At 37.3% G+C, this 10557-nt stretch overlaps 1 non-coding gene across 1 annotated transcript; it reads right to left on the bottom strand.

Moving 5' to 3' along the window:
- Positions 1–6375: 6375 nt before the first annotated feature.
- LOC128289639 (small nucleolar RNA R71) lies at positions 6376–6481 on the bottom strand. The gene has a single exon (XR_008279283.1). It is a non-coding gene; the product is annotated as a small nucleolar RNA R71 (small nucleolar RNA).
- Between the last annotated feature and the right edge of the window lie 4076 nt (positions 6482–10557).

The following is a 10557-nucleotide window of genomic DNA, read 5'->3' as shown; positions in this document are numbered from 1 at the left end:
GCAATTTAAGTTGATAGCAAAAATTACATACCAATCTTCCATTCAGAATAAATTGAATATTACAAACGAAATTATATTCATAGAGATTAAATACCCATGTTGGTTACTTATCGTTGTTCAGTGGTAGACCGATATTACCCGTAGTAGTTGAACGCAATGTACCTTAGACAATACTGATAGTGTGTGTGATCTCATAGGCTTCTCTGTCACTCAATTACAGCTAGTATTTTAGTGCCCCAATCTGATATAACGCATATATCAGGTTGGGGGTAGACATGCCTCTTTAACCTAGAAAGAAAGAAATCTCAGCCATCACCTGACTCCCCCGGTGTTATTACAAACTCAATTAAAAGGATTCTCCCACCGTCATCCTATGCCACAGCTAGCAATAGCTGATGGGTATATCTACCATACATAAAGGTACCATCAATTTGTTCCAATGGCTTGCAGTACACAAATGCGTCCCAACATTGCTTAAAGCTCGAGAACAGACACTTGAACACTTGGCATCCACGGAGCAATCAGTTGTTGTAGTATACAGGGCTCGTTTCAAGGTTTGTTATGCAACCTGGGACGTACCTTTCCAGCACCTGACATCACTGCCACACCTCATTATATGAAGCGTCCCACCCACTATGCATCTTTTCCAACAACTTTTGCTCAGCTATCCAAGCCTTGCAGTAAAAGGGCATGTACCTCAATTGGCTATGAATATTGGTAATTAAGAACAACACAGAAGTCCTGGGATCTGCCTTCACCATCGGTAGTATTAAGCTAGCTATCATATCTGAATCCATCTTGTGATTATCTTGTGAAACACCTGTCAACGAAGTACATTAAATAATGCAACATTAAGTAATAACAATATTATTCAAAAACCCTAAACACCTAGTGATACTATACCGACAACATAGGTATGTGGACCTTTGTACTTTTTTATCTCCCACAAGCCTATTTTTTTCCTAATCGAACTCATGATTTTCCATGAACATGTACCGTCTTAGCTTGCACACTTGGCCTTGAATTTCTTAGATTTGGATTTAACCACGTGGTAGTTAACCCCATACATGATGCTATGTTGTTTCAATGCACCAAGAAAACTATCCTTACTGGAAAACTCCTTACCAACTTCTAATTCACCCGAATCTAGTGATGAACTTGTACGGTCACGCCTTTTGTATGGTAGATCTGGAAACTCCAATGCATCATCTGCTGATAGATTGACATTATGCATGTGGCTGGAGGCGAGTACGCCTTGAATCGCGGATCTTCTTCTTCTTCATCTAAACCCCCTTCATCGTCTTTAGTTTTGATTGGAACAGGCTTCGATTCAGAAAATAATACAACTTCTGCACCATCGGAGCCAGGCTCTCGAAGTGGATCTATATCGGACTAATCATCCAACCCACTATCATCTGCAATGTACGAAGTCCGCTCACCTATGGACGTCGTAGGGAGTAAATCATCCCTTCTTGTGAACGTTTCATAACGTCCCCAATTAGATGTAGATTGCCAACCACTAGAATTTGATGTCATTCCCTATTACGTATGTAACACCCTAACCTATATCTGTCGTCAGAACAAGGTTTCAGAGTATTACCGAAACATTTAGAATATTTTACAAATAATTTATGTAAATTACTATTCATTTACCGAGATCATTCAAAACATCCCTCAATTGGACCCTCGAGGTCTATATAAGCGTTAGAATCAAGTCGGGACTCAATCGAAAGCTCATAAAAATTTTTACAACATTTCAAAAATTTTCCAAGGTTAGAAGGCTCACACACCCGTGTGGTCTAGGGACACGCCCGTGTGGTCGGGCCGTGTAACCCATGTAACTCTCTAACTTATAAGGCATGAAGAAATTGAAGTCACACGGCCAGGTCACACGCCCGTGTGCTAGGCCATGTGGCAAATTTAATTTTTAAAATTTAGGTGCAGTTTTCACACGGGCGTGTAACATGCCTATGTTCAAGGCCGTTTCAACCACACGGCAAAGACACACGCCCATGTCTCTGCCCATGTGCCCAATTCTGAGCATTCTGTTTCTTATTTTTAAGATACAAGCGACACAGCCGGATCACATGCCTTTGGGACGATCCGTGTGTCACACACAACCAAGACACACGCCCATGTATCTATCGTGTGGACAAAATAAGGGCATTTCCTAGCCTCATTTGTCACCCAAAACTTACCATTTTCTTGCACTAAAACTCACAAGCGTATATCCACCAAACCAAAATTATATTCATATAAAATTTGACATCAATCATATGGTATTCTCTCATGCATCTATGGATATAAGCTTACTCTTATCATAAACTTATAAGCTAACATAATTCCAACAACTAACACATAATAAGCATTTATATGATTACTAAAACATCACTTTAAAAATAGCCAAGCTTAGACCATCACTAGACACTCCAATGGCTTGATTACAAAACAACAATTACAAGCCATCATTGGCCAAATAAGGTTATAAATGTCATTATACCAAAATAAGATTTCTAATTATACAAAATAAGATAGTGGATAGTGTGATGATTGTTCCAACCAACTTCCAACCTTCGCGAGTTTTTGAGCACTATAAAACAGGGAAAATTAAAAGGAGTAAGCATTTTATGCTTAGTAAGTTCGTATAATGAAAAATAAATGTACCAATCATATTTATCAATAGAAGCATACATACTTTCCATAAATTTTGAGTGAGTTTATGTAACATCCCAAAATAGGCATAGTCGGAATAGTGGTTTCGAGACCACAAATCTGACATAAAAATACTTATTTTATGGTTATTACGAGGCTTAGAATATGAAAATATGCATGTGTTAAAGTTTCATGAAAGAATTCTTTGAGTAAGTGCCCAATTGGAAAATTTGGGACTAAATTGAATAAATTGCAAAACTTGGATTCTAGAAGCAATTTGTATAAAATTGCTTTGGGTTATGAATTAGAAGGTCTTGGAGAGTAATTTTCCCAATTTCTGTATTTTTGGAGGAAAATGGGCTTGCATGGATGAAATTTCAAAGAAAGGGCATAAGGGTATTTTGGTCATTTGGCATTTAAGTGAAATAAAATGGGAAAAAAATGAACCAAAAATCAGCCATTCTTCTTCTCCATGCTGCCAAAATTTCTAAGGTTTCCATAGCTAGGGTTTTCAAGCTTTCCAAGCTCATTAGTAAGTGCTCTCAAGCCCCATTTTTAATGTTCTTCATAATTTTGAAGTCTCGGTAGCATACTCTCTCCATTTCTACCCATATTTCATGCCAGGGTTCATGTTTAAAAATTTACCCATGCATGAGTTACTTTTATTTTGATGTTTTATGGAGGAATATGAAAGTTTCAAGAGTGTTAAAAAACTTATCCTAGGCGATTTTCATGAAAAACCCCTAAAGGGACCTTTTTGCAAAAGTTGTAAAATGTGTGGTAGAAATGTAAAAATAATGGAAAATGTGGGCTACCATAAGAGGGAAAACTGTTCGGCTAGGCTTGAGTAAGGTAGAAATTACATGTGTTTCATTATACGAGCCTAGGGACTAAATCGTAAAAATATCAAATGTTAGGGGCAAAACGGTCATTTGGACCGGGGGTGAGAATTAGACTTGTGATGTATAATGTGGGGTATTAATGATATAATTTTTTTGTTATAGACCCCGAGGAACAAATTCTGGAAGTCGATCGAGGTAAACTCAAGGTTTCGGAATAACTGAAACACAACTCCGAAACAATTACCAGGTAAGTTCAGATAACTTAAAGTAAACCCCTAATATGCATAATTGTATGATTTGTGAATGCATAATGATTGCATTTATTATTGGCATGAAATATCATAAAAATGCATATTTAATGGTAACATGTGAAAAATGTCTCAATTGAGGTTTATAAAGGGAATTCGATGGTAACCTATAATTATATGTGATTTAAGATCCTGCATGTGTTGCAGTAAGGATTTAGCCCGAACGTCTAATCCGTGATCTCAAGTATGAAAAGGATCTAGCTTGGACGGGTGTTCCTTGAATGATCGAACCTCTCGAAGATTATGTGTGCATTACAGATTTAGCCCGAACGGGTAATCCGATATGGGCTCTGAATTTAGCCTAGACTGGTAATTCAGATCCGAGCTCATTAAAGGTGTTTGTCATTATAAGGGATTTTACCTGGACTGGTAATCCCGACATCACCTTATGAGTTCATGATATGGGGGATTTAGCCTGGACTGGTAATCCCGCCATAGAATATGAGGTTCGCGGGAGTGCATATGATAAACCATAATTTATACATATTTCTATCCCATGCTTAGCACATTTTATGGATGATTTTTCCTTAAAATTGGAGAATTCGATGTTCCTAATACCTTAATTTCATATTTTATACTTAGGTGAGCATAGGAGAGTGAAAGGAACGAGAAACGGGCCAAAAATAGAGAAAATGGGCCAACGTACAAAATCAACACGTCCTGGACCTCCTCACACGGGCAGACCACACGGCCGTGTCAATTTGGCAGAATCGAAGCACGACTCACACGGGTGGACCACAGGCCCATGCCTATTTAACAGGCTTGACCACAGCCTGAAGTAATCACACATGGACGTGTCATACGGGCATGTCCCTGTCGAGCCCAAATTGAGTCCAATTCGAAAAAGACAAATTTTGAGGGTTCTTAGGCAATCTAAAGCCTATAAATACACCATAGAGGAGGAGGAAAAGGGGGGCACAGAGGAGCTAGCAGGGAACTACTCAAGGAAAGCTGATTGATCCATCTCAGAAGCCGGATTCATCATCAAGACTGAAGATCTCCCCTCAATTTCCCTTCAAGAGTTTTAGGTTTTCTTTATGTATTGTATTCATTATTCTTCTAAGATGTTTACCTTTTTAGTTATGAACTAAAACCCTTAAATACCTAAGGGGAATGAAACCTAAGACAGATCTTGTTATTATTATCTGAATTGTATGATAAATATTTGACTTGTTCTTAATTATGTGTTCTTAATTCTTGTTTTGATATTCTAGGATATTGATTCAAGTTAAGCTCTTATTCAGAGGAGGAATGGACCCTGTCTAAGAGTACATTTGTCATAATTAAGCGAAGTTGATTGCGCACCTAGAGATAGGGTGACAAGATTTTTCCGAATTAGGGTGAAACCTAATAAGGGGATCCATAGATCGAGTTAATGCAACCCTAAGGAGTTAATTAGAAAGAGATTTCAATTATTCAACCTATGGTTAGACGTTGTTAGTCTCGAGAGGGATAATAATATAACTTAAGGATTTCTATGAATCAAGTCAAATGAATAAATCGTCCAATTCAGAGTCAAATAACAAGTGAAGTCTAGGTGGATTTTTCCTTAGGTATTGTCTTAATTCAATCATTTTTCCAAAAGTAATTCCCCAATTCTATTTTTTGTGAATTCTTAGTTTAGTTAATTAGTTAGTTAAAACAAACCCCAATATTCTTAGGCTAGATAATAAAAAGACAGTCATTACTCGTACTTTTAGTTACTTTGGGTTCGACAATCCGGTCTTGCTAAAGCTATACTACTGTTCAATAGGTACACTTGCCTTCATCGTGATAATAGTTAGTTTCAAGAACGATTCATTATAAATATTTAAAACCTGTCATGAATATCACGTATCAAGTTTTTGGCGCCGTTGCTAGGGAACTAAGATATTAGGAACACTCGATTTTTATTACTTTAGCCATTTACTTTTACTGCAATTTAAATTTTATTCTAACTTTTATTACTAATTCTTCTTTTTCCCTTTTTTCTGGAAGGTTTTTATAGTTTATGACTAGAAGAAACCCGTCAGGACCATTACTTTTTGACAGTGAGATCGATCGCACAATTTGCAGAAACCAAAGAGAAATAAGGCAAAGCATAAGATACACAGCGAACGAGCAAGAGGACGATATTCAAACCACAACCAAGGAGATGGCTGAAAATCAGGAAAACCTGATACCTCCTGCGATTGCTATTAATTCAATAAATCAGAATCCTGCTCCACGGGCTATGTATGATTATGCTAAACCTTCTTTAACAGGAACTGAATCGAGCATAGTTAGACCTACTGTAGCTGCAAATACTTTTGAACTGAAACCTAATACAATTCAAATGATACAGCAATTTGTTCAGTTTGATGGTTTACAGGATGAAGATCACAACACTCACTTGGCAAACTTTTTGGAACTATGTGATACATTTAAAATTAATGGTGTTTCTGATGACTCCATTCGCCTTCGGTTATTCCCTTTTTCATTGAGGAACAAAGCTAAACAGTGGTTGAACTCGTTACCACGAGGGTCAATTACTACTTGGGAACAAATGACCGAAAAGTTTCTATTAAAATACTTTCCGCCGGCTAAAACGGCTAAATTACATAATGATATCTCTTCTTTTGTGCAGATGGATTTAGAAACACTCTACGATGCATGAGAGAGATACAAGGATCTCTTGAGACGATGCCCTCACCATGGGTTACCACTCTGGCTACAGGTTCAAACCTTTCATAATCCTTATAGCAATACTTACAATGCAGGTTGGAGGAATCACCCAAATTTTTCATGGGGAGGACAAGGAAATCAGAAACTATCATCCCCTCTAGGCTTTCAGCAACCACCATACCAGCAGGAGAAAAAGCCGAACCTTGAGGAGATGCTAACCAAATTCATCTCGGTGTTAGAGACTCATTTTTAGAATACCATGACGGCACTCAAAAATCAACAAGCATCGATCCAAGGGCTCAAAACTCAAATTGGACAGCTGGCTAAGATGATTTCAGAAAGAGCACCAGGAAATCTACCTAGTAACACCGAACCCAATCCAAAAGCACATGTGAAAGCAATTACCCTGAGGAGTGGGAAAGTGTTAGCTGAATCGAAAAAGAAGCCACAACAAGAAGCTAACAGAAGCAAAGAAGAGGAGGTAAAACCCGAAAGCAATGACAATCCAATGCCGAAGGAATATAAACCACCAATTCCATACCCAGAAAAGTTGAAGAAAGACCGCATGGATGCACAATTTGGTAAATTCCTTGAACTTTTTAAACAACTACATATTAACTTACCTTTTGTTGAAGCTATATCGCAGATGCCTACATACGTAAAATTTTCAAAGAAGCTCCTAACAAACAAAAGGAAGTTTGAAGACTTATCTGCAGTGGAACTTAACGAGGAATGCTCGGCTATACTCTAAAACAAACTGCCAACCAAACTAAAAGATCCAAGAAGTTTTACTATACCCTGCTTAATTGGTAGTTCTAACGTTGATAAGGCACTAGCTGATTTAGGTGCTACCATAATTTGATGCCATATAAAATGTTTAAACAACTTGGTCTTAGGGATCCTAAACCCACTAGGATGAGTATTCAACTAGCTGATAGATCGGTTAAATATCCTAGGGGTATTATAGAGGACATACTTGTAAAAGTAGATAAATTTATATTCCCTGTTGACTTCATTGTGCTTGATATGGATGAAGATGTTGAAGTGCCTTTAATATTAGGTCATCCATTTTTAGCCACTACTAGGGCTGTTATTGATGTGGGTGATGGTAAAATGGTACTTAGAGTAGGTGACGAAATTTTTTTTTTTTAAAATTTATGATGCCATGAGATTTTCTAGGGAACAGGATGACTCATGTTATTTTATTGACCCTATTGATCATGCTGCTCAAGATTATTTTCAGGAAATCATACATAAGGACACGTTGGAACTATGTCATGCCCAAGGACAGGAGATAGATGATGATGATTCTGAGACAGGTAAAATAAAAGTTAAACTGAACTTCAATGAATCTTCCTAAAGACAAGCAAAATATGAGGACATTAAGGGGAACGATAATTTTAAGCAAAAACCCTCTATTGAAGAACCTCCCAAGCTGGAACTCAAACAATTACCAAATCACTTGGAATAAACATTCCTTGGAAATAATTCTACATTACCAGTTATTATTGCGTCTAATTTGCAACCCAATAAGAAAGAGAAATTAATCCAAGTATTAAAAGAACATAAAAAGGCCATAGCTTGGAAAATTTCTGACATTAAAGGGATCAGCCCTTCTTTTTGCACCCACAAAACTTTAATGGAAGATGAATATAAACCATGTGTGCAACTCAAAGATGACTGAACCCCAACATAAAGGAAGTGGTTAAAGCCGAGGTAATTAAACTTCTAGATGCTGGAATATTTATCCTATTTCTGACAGTTCTTAGGTAAGTCCAGTGCAGGTTGTTCCTAAGAAAGGAGGCATGATTGTGGTAGCCAATGAGAAGAATGAACTAATTCCAACTAGGATAGTCACAGGTTGGAGAGTTTGCATTGACTATAAGAAGCTAAATGATGCCACGAGAAAAGATCACTTCCCCTTGCCATTCATTGACCAAATGTTGGAAAGACTATTAGGGCACATGTACTACTACTTCTTAGACGGACTATCTGGCTATTTTCAACTCCCAATAGCTCTTGAAGATCAGGAAAAAATGACATTCACATGTCCATACGGTACATTTGCTTATCAAAAAATGCCCTTTAGATTATATAATGCTCCTGCTACGTTCCAGCGCTGCATGATGGCCATCTTTGACGAACTCGTAGAAGATATCATTGAGGTATTTATGGATGATTTCTCGGTATTCGATAACTCTTTCCATCTTTTCCTTAAAAATTTAAAACGAGTTCTAATAAGATGTGAGGAAACAAACCTTGTACTTAACTGGGAAAAATGTCACTTTATGGTTCAAGAAGGTATTGTGCTAGGACAAAAAATTTCTAGTAAAGAGATTGTGGTTGATAAGTCTAAAATCGAAATCATTGAAAAATTACCTCCTCCTAGTTCAGTTAAGGCTATTAGAAGTTTTTTAGGACATGTTGGGTTTTATAGAAGATTTATTAAAGGTTTTTCTAAAACAGCTAAGCCTTTAACCAAATTACTAGAAAAAGATATGCTCTTTAATTTTGATCAGAAATGTCTAGAAGCATTTAATACTCTAAAGGATAAATTGATTAATGCTCTAATTATAATAGCACCTGATTGGAATTTACCTTTTGAACTAATGTGTGATGCGAGTGACTTTGCAATAGGTGTAGTTTTGGGATAGCGAAGGGACAAGCACTTTCAACCTATTTATTATGCTAGCAAAACTTTGACAGCCGCACAGGAGAACTACACCACCACAGAGAAAGAATTGTTGGCTGTGGTTTTTGCATTCGATAAATTTAGGCCATATCTAATATTGTCTGAAGTTGTCATTTTTACTGACCATTCTGCCCTTCGCTACCTGTTAACTAAGACTGATGCAAAACCTTGACTCATTCGATGGATTTTGTTATTGCAGGAATTTGACTTGGAAATTCAAGATAAGATAGGAATAGAAAATCTCGCAGCTGATCATTTATCCAGGCTTGAAAATTCACGTACCAAAGAGCTAGATAAAGTGGAAATAAATTATTCGTTCCCTGAAGAACAATTTTTTTCTATTTCTGACTCGGAGGTACCTTGGTTTGCAAACATCGCAAATTTTTTAGCCGCTAACGTTATCCCAAAAGGGTTGACACATCAGCAAAAGATACGATTCTTTACTGATGTGAAAAACTACTTTTGGGAAGATCCTTTTCTTTTCCGTATATGTGCAGATCAAGTCATTCGACGATGCGTTACAAGAACAGAAGCAGTAAAAATCTTGGAACATTCCCACTCAGGACCAGCTAGAGGACATTACGGTGGAAATAAGACCGCACATAAAATACATTAATCAAGTTTTTATTGGCCCACCTTATTCAAAGATGCCAACAGATATGTTATTTCTTGTGACAAATACCAAAGGACAGGTAATATCTCTAACCGTGATGAAATGCCTCAGACATATATGCTTTCATGTGAAATATTTGATGTTTGGGGTATCGACTTCATGGGTCCATTCCCAAGTTCATTTGGAAATAAATACATCTTAGTAGTTGTCGATTATATGTCTAAATGGGTTGAAGCCCAAGCTCTGCCAACAAATGATGCTAGAGTAGTTGTACGTTTCTTTAAAAAACTTTTCTCTCGATTTGGAACACCTAGATTAATCATCAGGGATAGAGGGACTCATTTCTGTAACGCCCAATTTGAAAAGACCCTCAAGAAATATAGAGTTTACCACCAAACAGCTACCTCTTACCACCCTCAAACTTGTAACACCCCAAACCCGTGACCGTCACCGGATTTGACCACGAGGTGTTACCGGGCTTACTTTACTTATTCCTCTCTTGGAAATTTTTTTTTTTTGTTTTCCTTTTTCTGTTCCAGGCAGGCTAGTTAACTGCATCACTGTCACCTTAAAAATCATATCTCGAGTTCCAGAACTCGAAAATGAGTTTCGTCAATTTTTCCTGAAACTAGACTCATATATCCATCCATGGATTTATTTCTAGAATTTTTGGTCAGGCCAATTGGTACAGTTTATTAGTTAAAGTCACCCCTGTTTCAGGGTTCGACTACACTGACCTTTACGCATTACGACCTGGATATCATCTCGTACAGAGCTCTAATGCTCATGCCGTTTCTTTCTAATGAA

This window comes from Gossypium arboreum, chromosome 2 (genome assembly GCF_025698485.1).
Source record: "Gossypium arboreum isolate Shixiya-1 chromosome 2, ASM2569848v2, whole genome shotgun sequence".
Taxonomy (NCBI): domain Eukaryota; kingdom Viridiplantae; phylum Streptophyta; class Magnoliopsida; order Malvales; family Malvaceae; genus Gossypium; species Gossypium arboreum.
This window is presented reverse-complemented; position numbering and strand designations above follow the sequence as displayed.